Genomic DNA, 14,567 nt, shown 5'->3' with positions numbered 1-14,567 from the left:
GTCAGTGCATCTCCTCCAGTCAGTATCGCCCCCAGTCACGCCCAGTGTGCATCTCCTCCAGTCAGTAACGCCCCAGTGTGCATCTCCTCCAGTCAGTAACGCCCCAGTGTGCATCTCCTCCAGTAACGCCCCAGTGTGCATCTCCTCCAGTCAGTAACGCCCCAGTGTGCATCTCCTCCAGTCAGTAACCAGTGTGCCTCCAGTCAGTAACGCCCCAGTGTGCATCTCCTCCAGTCAGTAACGCCCCAGTGTAACGCATCTCCCCAGTCAGTAACGCCCCAGTGCATAACTCCAGTCAGTAACGCCCCAGTGTGCATCTCCTCCAGTCAGTAACGCCCCAGTGTGCATCTCCTCCAGTCAGTAACGCCCCCAGTGTGCCCCAGTGTGCATCTCCTCCAGTCAGTAACGCCCCAGTGTGCATCTCCTCCAGTCAGTAACGCCCAGTGTGCATCTCCTCCAGTCAGTAACGCCCCAGTGTGCATCTCCTCCAGTCAGTAACGCCCCAGTGTGCATCTCTCCAGTCAGTGTGCATCTCCAGTCAGTAACGCCCCAGTCAGTAACGCCCCAGTGTGCATCTCCTCCAGTCAGTAACGCCCCAGTGTGCATCTCCTCCAGTGTGCATCTCCTCCAGTGTGCAGTGTCTCCTCCAGTCAGTAACGCCCCAGTGTGCATCTCCTCCAGTCAGTAACGCCCCAGTCATCTCCTCCCAGTGTGCATCTCCTCCAGTCAGTGCGCCCCAGTGTGCATCTCCTCCAGTCAGTAACGCCCCAGTCAGTAACGCCCCAGTGTGCATCTCCTCCAGTAACGCCCAGTGTGCATCTCCCCAGTCAGTAACGCCCCAGTGTGCATCTCCTCCAGTCAGTAACGCCCCAGTGTGCATCTCCTCCAGTCAGTAACGCCCCAGTAACGCCCCCATCTCCTCCAGTCAACGCCCCAGTGTGCATCTCCTCCAGTCAGTAACGCCCCAGTCAGTAACGCCCCAGTGTGCATCTCCTCCAGTCAGTAACGCCCAGTCAGTAACGCCCCAGTCAGTGCATCTCCTCCAGTCAGTAACGCCCCAGTGTGCATCTCCTCCAGTCCAGTCAGTAACGCCCCAGTGTGCATCTCCTCCAGTCAGTAACGCCCCAGTCAGTAACGCCCCAGTGTGCATCTCCCCCAGTCAGTAACGCCCCAGTGTGCATCTCCTCCAGTCGGTAACGCCCCAGTCAGTAACGCCCCAGTGTGCATCTCCTCCAGTCAGTAACGCCCCAGTCAGTAACGCCCCAGTGTGCATCTCCTCCAGTCAGTAACGCCCCAGTGTGCATCTCCTCCAGTCAGTAACGCCCCAGTGTGCATCTCCCCCAGTCAGTAACGCCCCAGTGTGCATCTCCTCCAGTCGGTAACGCCCCAGTGTGCATCTCCTCCAGTCAGTAACGCCCCAGTCAGTAACGCCCAGTGTGCATCTCCTCCAGTCAGTAACGCCCCAGTGTGCATCTCCTCCAGTCAGTAACGCCCCAGTGTCCAGTCAGTAACGCCCCCAGTGTGCATCTCCTCCAGTCAGTAACGCCCAGTGTGTCAGTAACGCCCCAGTGTGCATCTCCTCCAGTCAGTAACGCCCCAGTGTGCATCTCCTCCAGTCAGTAACGCCCCAGTGCATCTCCTCCAGTCAGTAACGCCCCAGTGTGCATCTCCTCCAGTCAGTAACGCCCCAGTGTGCATCTCCTCCAGTCAGTAACGCCCCAGTGCATCTCCTCCAGTCAGTAACGCCCCAGTGTGCATCTCCTCCAGTCAGTAACGCCCCAGTGTGCATCTCCTCCAGTCAGTAACGCCCCAGTGTGCATCTCCTCCAGTCAGTAACGCCCCAGTGTGCATCTCCTCCAGTAACGCCCCAGTGTGCATCTCCTCCAGTCAGTAACAGCCCCAGTGTGCATCTCCTCCAGTCAGTAACGCCCCAGTGTGCATCTCCTCCAGTCAGTAACGCCCCAGTGTGCATCTCCTCCAGTCAGTAACGCCCCAGTGTGCATCTCCTCCAGTCAGTAACGCCCCAGTGTGCATCTCCTCCAGTCAGTAACGCCCCCAGTGTGCATCTCCTCCAGTCAGTAACGCCCCAGTGTGCATCTCCTCCAGTCAGTAACCCCAGTGTGCATCTCCTCCAGTCAGTAACGCCCCAGTGTGCATCTCCCCCAGTCAGTAACGCCCCAGTGTGCATCTCCTCCAGTCAGTAACGCCCCAGTGTGCATCTCCTCCAGTCAGTAACGCCCCAGTGTGCATCTCCTCCAGTCAGTAACGCCCCAGTGTGCATCTCTCCAGTCAGTCAACGCCCCAGTGTGCATCTCCTCCAGTCAGTAACGCCCCAGTGTGCATCTCCTCCAGTCAGTAACGCCCCAGTGTGCAGGGTGCATCTCCTTCCAGTCAGTAACGCCCCAGTGTGCATCTCCTCCAGTCAGTAACGCCCCAGTCAGTAACGCCCCAGTGTGCATCTCCTCCAGTCAGTAACGCCCCAGTGTGCATCTCCCCAGTGTGCATCTCCTCCAGTCAGTAACGCCCCAGTGTGCATCTCCTCCAGTCAGTAACGCTCCAGTCAGTAACGCCCCAGTGTGCATCTCCTCCAGTCAGTAACGCGCCCCAGTCAGCATCTCCTCCAGTCAGTAACGCCCCAGTGTGCATCTCCTCCAGTCAGTAACGCCCCAGTGTGCATCTCCTCCAGTCAGTAACGCCCCAGTGTGCCCAGTGTCTCCTCCAGTCAGTAACGCCCCAGTGTGCATCTCCTCCAGTCAGTAACGCCCCAGTCAGCCCCAGTGTGCATCTCCTCCAGTCAGTAACGCCCCAGTGTGCATCTCCTCCAGTCAGTAACGCTCCAGTCAGTAACGCCCCGCCCCAGTGTGCATCTCCTCCAGTCAGTAACGCCCCAGTGTGCATCTCCTCCAGTGTCCTCCAGTGCATCTCCTCCAGTCAGTAACGCCCCAGTGTGCATCTCCTCCAGTCAGTAACGCCCCAGTGTGCATCTCCTCCAGTCAGTAACGCCCCAGTGTGCATCTCCTCCAGTCAGTAACGCCCAGTGTGCATCTCCTCCAGTCAGCAACGCCCCAGTGTGCATCTCCTCCAGTCAGTAACGCCCCAGTGTGCATCTCCTCCAGTCAGTAACGCCCCAGTGTGCATCTCCTCCAGTAACGCCCAGTGTGCATCTCGCCCAGTCAGTAACGCCCCAGTGTGCATCATCTCCTCCAGTCAGTAACGCCCCAGTGTGCATCTCCTCCAGTCAGTAACGCCCCCAGTGTGCATCTCCTCCAGTCGGTAACGCCCCAGTGTGCATCTCCAGTCTAACGCCCCAGTCAGTAACGCCCCAGTGTGCATCTCCTCCAGTCAGTAACGCCCAGTGTGCATCTCCTCAGTAACGCCCCAGTGTGCATCTCCTCCAGTCAGTAACGCCCCAGTGTGCATCTCCTCCAGTCAGTCAGTATCTCCTCCAGTCAGTAACCCCAGTGTGCATCTCCTCCAGTCAGTAACGCCCCAGTGTGCATCTCCTCCAGTCAGTAACGCCCCAGTGTGCATCTCCTCCAGTCAGTAACGCCCCAGTGTGCATCTCCTCCAGTCAGTAACGCCCCAGTGTGCATCTCCTCCAGTCAGTAACGCCCCAGTGCATCTCCTCCAGTCAGTAACGCCCCAGTGTGCATCTCCTCCAGTCAGTAACGCCCAGTGTGCATCTCCTCCAGTCAGTAACGCCCAGTGTGCATCTCCTCCAGTCAGTAACGCCCCAGTGTGCATCTCCTCCAGTCAGTAACGCCCCAGTGCTCCAGTATTGCATCTCCCAGTCAGTAACGCCCCAGTGTGCATCTCCTCCAGTCAGTAACGCCCCAGTGTGCATCTCCTCCAGTCAGTAGTGTGCATCTCCTCCGCCGCCCCAGTGTGCATCTCCTCCAGTCAGTAATCGCCCCAGTGTGCATCTCCTCCAGTCAGTAACGCCCCAGTGTGCATCTCCTCCAGTCAGTAACGCCCCAGTCAGTAACGCCCCAGTGTGCATCTCCTCCAGTCAGTAACGCCCCAGTGTGCATCTCCTCCAGTCAGTAACGCCCCAGTGTGCATCTCCTCCAGTCAGTAACGCCCCAGTCAGTAACGCCCCAGTGTGCATCTCCTCCAGTCAGTAACGCCCCAGTGTGCATCTCCTCCAGTCAGTAACGCCCCAGTGTGCATCTCCTCCAGTCAGTAACGCCCCAGTGTGCATCTCCTCCAGTCAGTAACGCCCCAGTGTGCATCTCCTCCAGTCAGTAACGCCCCAGTGTGCATCTCCTCCAGTCAGTAACGCCCCAGTCAGTAACGCCCCAGTCAGTAACGCCCCAGTCAGTAACGCCCCAGTGTGCATCTCCTCCAGTCAGTAACGCCCCAGTGTGCATCTCCTCCAGTCCCCAGTGTGCATCTCCTCCAGTCAGTAACTCCCCCAGTGTGCATCTCCTCCAGTCAGTAACGCCCCAGTGTGCATCTCCTCCAGTCAGTAACGCCCCAGTGTGCATCTCCTCCAGTCAGTAACGCCCCAGTGTGCATCTCCTCCAGTCAGTAACGCCCAGTGTGCATCTCCTCCAGTCAGTAACGCCCCAGTGTGCATCTCCTCCAGTAACGCCCCAGTGTGCATCTCCTCCAGTAACGCCCCAGTGTGCATCTCCTCCAGTCAGTAACAGTCAGTAACGCCCCAGTGTGCATCTCCTCCAGTCAGTAACGCCCCAGTGTGCATCTCCTCCAGTCAGTAACGCCCCAGTGTGCATCTCCTCCAGTCAGTAACGCCCCAGTGTGCATCTCCTCCAGTCAGTAACGCTCCAGTCAGTAACGCCCCAGTGTGCATCTCCTCCAGTCAGTAACGCCCCAGTGTGCATCTCCTCCAGTCAGTAACGCCCCAGTGTGCATCTCCTCCAGTCAGTAACGCCCCAGTGTGCATCTCCTCCAGTCAGTAACGCCCCAGTGTGCATCTCCTCCAGTCAGTAACGCCCCAGTGTGCATCTCCTCCAGTCAGTAACGCCCCAGTGTGCATCTCCTCCAGTCAGTAACGCCCAGTGTGCATCTCCTCCAGTCAGTAACGCCCCAGTGTGCATCTCCTCCAGTCAGTAACGCATCTCCTCCAGTCAGTAACGCCCAGTGTGCATCTCCTCCAGTCAGTAACGCCCCAGTGTGCATCTCCTCCAGTCAGTAACGCCCCAGTGTGCATCTCCTCCAGTCAGTAACGCCCCAGTGTGCATCTCCTCCAGTCAGTAACGCCCCAGTGTGCATCTCCTCCAGTCAGTAACGCCCCAGTGTGCATCTCCTCCAGTCAGTCAGTAACGCCCCAGTGTGCATCTCCTCCAGTCAGTAACGCCCCAGTGTGCATCTCCTCCAGTAACGCCCCAGTGTGCATCTCCTCCAGTCAGTAACGCCCCAGTGTGCATCTCCTCCAGTCAGTAACGCCCCAGTGTGCATCTCCTCCAGTCAGTAACGCCCCAGTGTGCATCTCCTCCAGTCAGTAACGCCCCAGTGTGCATCTCCTCCAGTCAACGCCCAGTGTGCCTCCTCCAGTCAGTAACGCCCCAGTGTGCATCTCCTCCAGTCAGTAACGCCCCAGTGTGCATCTCCTCCAGTCAGTAACGCCCCAGTCAACGCCCCAGTGTGCATCTCCTCCAGTCAGTAACGCCCCAGTGTGCATCTCCTCCAGTCAGTAACGCCCCAGTGTGCATCTCCTCCAGTCAGTAACGCCCCAGTGTGCATCTCCTCCAGTCAGTAACGCCCCAGTGTGCATCTCCTCCAGTCAGTAACGCCCCAGTGTGCATCTCCTCTCAGTGTGCATCTCCTCCTAACGCACCAGTGTGCATCTCCTCCAGTCAGTAACGCCCCAGTGTGCATCTCCTCCAGTCAGTAACGCCCCAGTGTGCATCTCCTCCAGTCAGTAACGCCCCAGTGTGCATCTCAGTGTGCATCTCCTCCAGTCAGTAACGCCCCAGTGTGCATCTCCTCCAGTCAGTAGTGTGCATCTCCTCCGCCCCAGTGTGCATCAATCCCCCAGTGTGCAGTAACGCCCCAGTGTGCATCTCCTCCAGTCAGTAACGCCCAGTGTGCATCTCCTCCAGTCAGTAACGCCCCAGTGTGCATCTCCTCCAGTGCGCCCCAGTGTGCATCTCCTCCAGTCAGTAACGCCCCAGTGTGCATCTCCTCCAGTCAGTAAGCCCCCAGTGTGCATCTCCTCCAGTCAGTAACGCCCCAGTGTGCATCTCCTCCAGTCAGTAACGCCCCAGTGTGCATCTCCTCCAGTCAGTAACGCCCAGTGTGCATCTCCTCCAGTCAGTAACGCCCCAGTGTGCATCTCCTCCAGTCAGTAACGCCCCAGTGTGCATCTCCTCCAGTCAGTAACGCCCCAGTCCAACGCGCCCAGTGTGCATCTCCTCCAGTCAATGTAACGCCCCAGTGTGCATCTCTCCAGTCAGTAACGCCCCAGTGTGCATCTCCTCCAGTGCGCCCCAGTCAACGCCCCAGTGTGCATCTCCTCCAGTCAGTAACGCCCCAGTGTGCATCTCCTCCAGTCAGTAACGCCCCAGTGTGCATCTCCTCCAGTCAGTAACGCCCCAGTGTGCATCTCCTCCAGTCAGTAACGCCCAGTGTGCATCTCCTCCAGTCAGTAACGCCCCAGTGTGCATCTCCTCCAGTCAATGCCCCAGTGTGCATCTCCTCCAGTCAGTAACGCCCCAGTGTGCATCTCCTCCAGTCAGTAACGCCCCAGTGTGCATCCTCCAGTCAGTAACGCCCCAGTGTGCATCTCCTCCAGTCAGTAGCCCCAGTGTGCATCTCCTCCAGTCAGTAAGCCCCAGTGTGCATCTCCTCCAGTCAGTAACTCCCCAGTCAGTAACGCCCCAGTCAGTAACGCCCCAGTGTGCATCTCCTCCAGTCATGCGCCCCAGTGTGCATCTCCTCCAGTCAGTAACGCCCCCAGTGTGCATCTCCTCCAGTCAGTAACGCCCCAGTGTGCATCTCCTCCAGTCAGTAACGCCCCAATCAGTAACGCCCCAGTGTGCATCTCCTCCAGTCAGTAACGCCCCAGTGTGCATCTCCTCCAGTCAGTAACGCCCCAGTCAGTAACGCACCAGTGTGCATCTCCTCCAGTCAGTAACGCCCCAGTGTGCATCTCCTCCAGTCAGTAACGCACCAGTGTGCATCTCCTCCAGTCAGCCCCAGTGTGCATCTCCCCAGTCAGTAACGCCCCAGTGTGCATCTCCTCCAGTCAGTAACGCCCCAGTGTGCATCTCCTCCCAGTCCAGTAACGCCCCAGTGTGCATCTCCTCAGTCAGTAACGCCCCAATCAGTAACGCCCCAGTGTGCATCTCCTCCAGTCAGTAACGCCCCAGTGTGCATCTCCTCCAGTCAGTGCATCTCCTCCAGTCAGTAACGCCCCAGTGTGCATCTCCTCCAGTCAGTAACGCCCCAGTGTGCATCTCCTCCAGTCAGTAACGCCCCAGTCAGTAACGCCCCAGTGTCTCCTCCAGTCAGTAACGCCCCAGTGTGCATCTCCTCCAGTCAGTAACGCTCCAGTCGCCCCAGTGTGCATCTCCTCCAGTCAGTAACGCCCCAGTGTGCATCTCCTCCAGTCAGTAACGCCCCAGTGTGCATCTCCTCCAGTCAGTAACGCCCCAGTGTGCATCTCCTCCAGTCAGTAACGCACCAGTGTGCATCTCCTCCAGTCAGTAACGCCCCCAGTGTGCATCTCCTCCAGTCAGTAACGCCCCAGTGTGCATCTCCTCCAGTCAGTAACGCCCAGTGTGCATCTCCTCCAGTCAGTAACGCCCCAGTGTGCATCTCCTCCAGTCAGTAACGCCCCAGTGTGCATCTCCTCCAGTCAGTGTGCATCTCCTCCAGTCAGTAACGCACCAGTGTGCATCTCCTCCAGTCAGTAACGCCCCAGTCAGTAACGCCCCAGTCAGTAACGCCCCAGTGTGCATCTCCTCCAGTCAGTAACGCCCCAGTGTGCATCTCCTCCAGTCAGTAACGCCCCAGTGTGCATCTCCTCCAGTCAGTAACGCCCCAATCAGTAACGCCCCAGTGTAACGCATCTCCTCCAGTCAGTAACGCCCCAGTGTGCATCTCCTCCAGTCAGTAACGCCCCAGTGTGCATCTCCCCAGTGTGCATCTCCTCCAGTCAGTAACGCCCCAGTGTGCATCTCCTCCAGTCAGTAACGCCCCAGTGTAACGCCCCAGTCAGTCTCTCCAGTCAGTAACGCCCAGTGTGCATCTCCTCCAGTCAGTAACGCCCCAGTGTGCATCTCCTCCAGTCAGTAACGCCCCAGTGTGCATCTCCTCCAGTCAGTAACGCCCCAGTGTGCATCTCCTCCAGTCAGTAACGCCCCAGTGTGCATCTCCTCCAGTCAGTAACGCCCCAGTGTGCATCTCCTCCAGTCAGTAACGCCCCAGTGTGCATCTCCTCCAGTCAGTAACGCCCCAGTGTGCATCTCCTCCAGTCAGTAACGCCCCAGTGTGCATCTCCTCCAGTCAGTAACGCCCAGTGTGCATCTCCTCCAGTCAGTAACGCCCCAGTGTGCATCTCCTCCAGTCAGTAACGCCCCAGTGTGCATCTCCTCCAGTCAGTAACGCCCCAGTGTGCATCTCCTCCAGTCAGTAACGCCCCAGTGTGCATCTCCTCCAGTCAGTAACGCCCCAGTGTGCATCTCCTCCAGTCAGTAACGCCCCAGTGTGCATCTCCTCCAGTCAGTAACGCCCCAGTGTGCATCTCCTCCAGTCAGTAACGCCCCAGTGTGCATCTCCTCCAGTCGTAACGCCCCAGTGTGCATCTCCTCCAGTCAGTAACGCCCAATCAGTAACGCCTGTGTGCATCTCCTCAGTAACGCCCAGTGTGCATCTCCTCCAGTCAGCCCAGTGTGCATCTCCTCCAGTCAGTAACGCCCCAGTCAGTAACTCCTCCAGTCAGTAACGCCCCAGTGTGCATCTCCTCCAGTCAGTAACGCCCCAGTGTGCATCTCCTCCAGTCAGTACGCCCCAGTGTGCAGCCCCAGTGTGCATCTCCTCCAGTCAGTAACGCCCCAGTGTGCATCTCCTCCAGTCAGTAACGCCCCAGTCAGTAACGCCCCAGTGTGCATCTCCTCCAGTCAGTAACGCCCCAGTGTGCATCTCCTCCAGTCAGTAACGCCCCAGTGTGCATCTCCTCCAGTCAGTAACGCCCCAGTGTGCATCTCCTCCAGTCAGTAACGCCCCAGTCAGTAACGCCCCAGTGTGCATCTCCTCCAGTCAGTAACGCCCCAGTCAGTAACGCCCCAGTGTGCATCTCCTCCAGTCAGTAACGCCCCAGTGTGCATCTCCTCCCAGTCCCAGTGTGCATCTCCTCCAGTGTGCATCTCCTCCAGTCAGTAACGCCCCAGTGTGCATCTCCTCCAGTCAGTAACGCCCCAGTGTGCATCTCCTCCAGTCAGTAACGCCCCAGTGTGCATCTCCTCCAGTCAGTAACGCCCCAGTGTGCATCTCCTCCAGTCCAGCATCTCCTCCAGTAACGCCCCAGTGTGCATCTCCTCCAGTCAGTAACGCCCCAGTGTGCATCTCCTCCAGTCAGTAACGCCCAGTGTGCATCTCCTCCAGTCAGTAACGCCCCAGTGTGCATCTCCTCCAGTCAGTAACGCCCCAGTGTGCATCTCCTCCAGTCAGTAACGCCCCAGTGTGCATCTCCTCCAGTCAGTAACGCCCCAGTGTGCATCTCCTCCAGTGTGCATCTCCTCCAGTCAGTAACGCCCCAGTGTGCATCTCCTCCAGTCAGCCCAGTGTGCATCTCCCCAGTCAGTAACGCCCCAGTGTGCATCTCCTCCAGTCAGTAACGCCCAGTGTGCATCTCCTCCAGTCAGTAACGCCCCAGTGTGCATCTCCTCCAGTCAGTAACGCCCCAGTGTGCATCTCCTCCAGTCAGTAACGCCCCAGTGTGCATCTCCTCCAGTCAGTAACGCCCCAGTGTGCATCTCCTCCAGTCAGTAACGTCAGTAACGCCCCAGTGTGCATCTCCTCCAGTCAGTAACGCATCTCCTCCAGTCAGTGTGCATCTCCTCCAGTCAGTAACGCCCCAGTGTGCATCTCCTCCAGTCAGTAACGCCCCAGTGTGCATCTCCTCCAGTCAGTAACGCCCCAGTGTGCATCTCCTCCAGTCAGTAACGCCCCAGTGTGCAGTGTGCATCTCCTCCAGTCAGTAACGCCCCAGTGTGCATCTCCTCCAGTCAGTAACGCCCCAGTGTGCATCTCCTCCAGTCAGTAACGCCCCAGTGTGCATCTCCTCCAGTCAGTAACGCCCCCAGTGTGCATCTCCTCCAGTCAGTAACGCCCCAGTAACGCCCCAGTGTGCATCTCCTCCAGTCAGTAACGCCCCAGTCAGTAACGCCCCAGTGTGCATCTCCTCCAGTCAGTAACGCCCCAGTGTGCATCTCCTCCAGTCAGTAACGCCCCAGTCAGTAACGCCCCAGTGTGCATCTCCTCCAGTCAGTAACGCCCCAGTCAGTAACGCCCCAGTCAGTAACGCCCCAGTGTGCATCTCCTCCAGTCAGTAACGCCCCAGTGTGCATCTCCTCCAGTCAGTAACGCCCCAGTGTGCATCTCCTCCAGTCAGTAACGCCCCAGTGTGCATCTCCTCCAGTCAGTAACGCCCCAGTCAGTAACGCCCCAGTCAGTAACGCCCCAGTGTGCATCTCCTCCAGTCAGTAACGCCCCAGTGTGCATCTCCTCCAGTCAGTAACGCCCCACAGCGCCCCAGTGTGCATCTCCTCCAGTCAGTAACGCCCCAGTGTGCATCTCCTCCAGTCAGTAACGCCCCAGTGTGCATCTCCTCCAGTCAGTAACGCCCCAGTGTGCATCTCCTCCAGTCAGTAACGCCCCAGTGTGCATCTCCTCCAGTCAGTAACGCCCCAGTGTGCATCTCCTCCAGTCAGTAACGCCCAGTGTGCATCTCCTCCAGTCAGTAACGCCCAGTGTGCATCTCCTCCAGTCAGTAACCCCAGTGTGCATCTCCTCCAGTGCATCTCCAGTCCAGTAACGCCCCAGTGTGCATCTCCTCCAGTCAGTAACGCCCCAGTGTGCATCTCCTCCAGTCAGTAACGCCCCAGTCAGTGCAGTGTAACTCCTCCAGTCAGTAACAGTGTGCATCTCCTCCAGTCAGTAACGCCCCAGTGTGCATCTCCTCCAGTCAGTAACGCCCAGTGTGCATCTCCTCCAGTCAGTAACGCCCCAGTCAGTAACGCAGTAACGCCCCAGTGTGCATCTCCTCCAGTCAGTAACGCCCCAGTGTGCATCTCCTCCAGTCAGTAACGCCCCAGTGTGCATCTCCTCCAGTCAGTAACGCCCCAGTCAGTGCATCTCCTCCAGTCAGTAACGCCCCCAGTGTGCATCTCCTCCAGTCAGTAACGCCCCAGTGTGCATCTCCTCCAGTCAGTAACGCCCCAGTGTGCATCTCCTCCAGTCTCCAGTCAGTAACGCCCCCAGTGTGCATCTCCTCCAGTCAGTAACGCCCCAGTGTGCATCTCCTCCAGTCAGTAACTCCCCAGTCAGTAACGCCCCAGTCAGTGTGCATCTCCTCCAGTCAGTGTAACGCCCCAGTCCAGTCAGTAACGCCCCAGTGTGCATCTCTCCCAGTCAGTAACGCCCAGTGTGCATCTCCTCCAGTCAGTAACGCCCCAGTGTGCATCTCCTCCAGTCAGTAACGCCCCAGTGTGCATCTCCTCCAGTCAGTAACGCCCCAGTGTGCATCTCCTCCAGTCTCCAGTCAGTAACGCCCAGTGTGCATCTCCTCCAGTCAGTAACGCCCCAGTGTGCATCTCCTCCAGTCAGTAACGCCCCAGTGTGCATCTCCTCCAGTCAGTAACGCCCCAGTCAGTGTGCATCTCCTCCAGTCAGTAACGCCCAGTGTGCATCTCCTCCAGTCAGTAACGCCCAGTGTGCATCTCCTCCAGTCAGTAACGCCCCAGTGTCAGTCAGTAACGCCCCAGTGTGCATCTCCTCCAGTCAGTACGCCCCAGTGTGCATCGCCTCCAGTCAGTACGCCCAGTCAGTAACGCACCAGTGTCATCTCCTCAGTCAAACCAGTGTGCATCTCCTCCAGTCTAACGCCCCAGTGTGTGCATTCTCCAGTCAGTAACGCCCAGTGTGCATCTCCTCCAGTCAGTAACGCCCCAGTGTGCATCTCCTCCAGTCAGTAACGCCCCAGTGTGCATCTCCAGTCAGTAACCCCAGTGTGCCTCCAGTCAGTAACGCTTCAGTGTGCATCTCCTCCAGTCAGTAACGCCCCAGTGTGCATCTCCTCCAGTCAGTAACGCCCAGTGTGCCTCCAGTCAGTAACGCCCCAGTGTGGCATCTCCTCCAGTCAGTGTGCATCCTTCAGTCAGTAACGCCCCAGTGTGCATCTCCTCCAGTCAGTAACGCCCCAGTGTGCATCTCCTCCAGTCAGTAACAGTGTGCCAGTCCAGTGTGCATCTCCTCCAGTCAGTACGCCCCAGTGTGCATTCCTCCAGTCAGTAGTGTGGCCTCCAGTCAGTAACGCCCCAGTGTGCATCTCCTCAGTCAGTAACGCCCCAGTGTGCATCGCCCCAGTCAGTAACGCCCCAGTGTGCATCTCCTCCAGTCAGTGCGCTCCACGCCCCAGTCAGTGCATCTCCGCCCCAGTCAGTAACGCCCCAGCATCTCCTGTGCATCTCCTCCAGTCAGTAACGCCCCAGTGTGCATCTCCTCCAGTCAGTAACGCCCCCAGTGTGCATCTCCTCCAGTCAGTAACGCCCAGTGTGCATCTCCTCCAGTCAGTAACGCCCCAGTGTGCATCTCCTCCAGTCAAACGCCCCAGTGTGCATCTCCTCCAGTCAGTAACGCCCCCAGTGTGCATCTCCTCCAGTCAGTAACGCCCCAGTGTGCATCTCCTCCAGTCAGTAACGCCCCAGTGTGCATCTCCTCCAGTCAGTGTATCGCCCAGTCAGTGTGCATCTCCTCCAGTCAGTAACGCCCCAGTCAGTAACGCCCCAGTGTGCATCTCCTCCAGTCAGTAACGCCCCAGTCGCCCCAGTCAGTAACTCTTCCAGTCAGTAACGCCCCAGTGTGCATCTCCTCCAGTCAGTAACGCCCAGTCAGTAACGCCCCAGTGTGCATCTCCTCCCAGTCAACGCGCCCCAGTCAGTAACGCCCCCAGTCAACGCCCAGTCAGTAACGACCAGTGTGCATCTCCTCCAGTCAGTAACGCCCCAGTGTGCATCTCCTCCAGTCAGTAACGCCCCAGTGTGCATCTCCTCCAGTCAGTAACGCCCCAGTGTGCATCTCCTCCAGTCAATGCCCCCAGTGTGCATCTCCTCCAGTCAGTAACGCCCAGTGTGCATCTCCTCCAGTCAGTAACGCCCCAGTGTGCATCTCCTCCAGTCAGTAACGCCCAGTGTGCATCTCCTCCAGTCAGTAACGCCCCAGTGTGCATCTCCTCCAGTCAATGCCCACCAGTGTGCATCTCCTCCAGTCAGTAACGCCCCAGTCAGTAACGCATCTCGCCCCAGTCAGTAACGCCCCAGTGTGCATCTCCTCCAGTCAGTAACGCCCCAGTGTGCATCTCCTCCAGTCAGTAACGCCCCAGTGTGCATCTCCTCCAGTCAGTAACGCCCCAGTGTGCATCTCCTCCAGTCAGTAACGCCCCAGTGTGCATCTCCTCCAGTCAGTAACGCCCCAGTGTGCATCTCTCCAGTCAGTAACGCCCAGTGTGCATCTCCTCCAGTCAGTAACGCCCCAGTGTGCATCTCCTCCAGTCAGTAACGCCCCAGTGTGCATCTCCTCCAGTCAGTAACGCCCCAGTCAGTAACGCCCCAGTGTGCATCTCCTCCAGTCAGTAACGCCCCAGTCAGTAACGCCCCAGTGTGCATCTCCAGTCAGTAACGCCCATGCAACGCCCAGTGTGCATCGCCCCAGTGTGCATCTCATCTCCAGTCAGTAACGCCCAGTGTGCATCTCCCCAGTCAGTAACGCCCCAGTGTGCATCTCCTCCAGTCAGTAACGCCCCAGTGCATCTCCTCCAGTAACGCCCCAGTGTGCATCTCCTCCAGTCAGTAACGCCCCAGTGTGTATCTCCCCAGTCAGTAACGCCCCAGTGTGCATCTCCTCCAGTCAGTAACGCCCCAGTGTGCATCCCCAGTCAGTAACGCCCCAGTCAACGCCCAGTGTGCTCCTCCAGTCAGTAACGCCAGTGTGCATCTCCTCCAGTCAGTAACGCCCCAGTGTGCATCTCCTCCAGTCAGTAACGCCCCAGTTGCATCTCCTCCAGTCAGTAACGCCCCAGTCGTGCGCCCTCAGTCAGTAACGCCCCAGTGTGCATCTCCTCCAGTCAGTAACGCCCCAGTGTGCATCTCCTCCAGTCAGTAACGCCCCAGTGTGCATCTCCTCCAGTCAACGCCCTTGTGTGCATCTCCTCCAGTCAGTAACGCCCCAGTGTGCATCTCCTCCAGTCAGTAACGCCCCCCAGTGTGCATCTCCTCCAGTCAGTAACGCCCCCAGTGTGCATCTCCTCCAGTCAGTAACGCCCCAGTGTGCATCTCCTCCAGTCAGTAACGCCCCAGTGTGCATCTCCTCCAGTCAGTAACGCC

The sequence above is a fragment of the Oncorhynchus masou genome, unplaced genomic scaffold, assembly GCF_036934945.1.
Source record: "Oncorhynchus masou masou isolate Uvic2021 unplaced genomic scaffold, UVic_Omas_1.1 unplaced_scaffold_2869, whole genome shotgun sequence".
NCBI lineage: Eukaryota > Metazoa > Chordata > Actinopteri > Salmoniformes > Salmonidae > Oncorhynchus > Oncorhynchus masou.
This window is presented reverse-complemented; position numbering follows the sequence as displayed.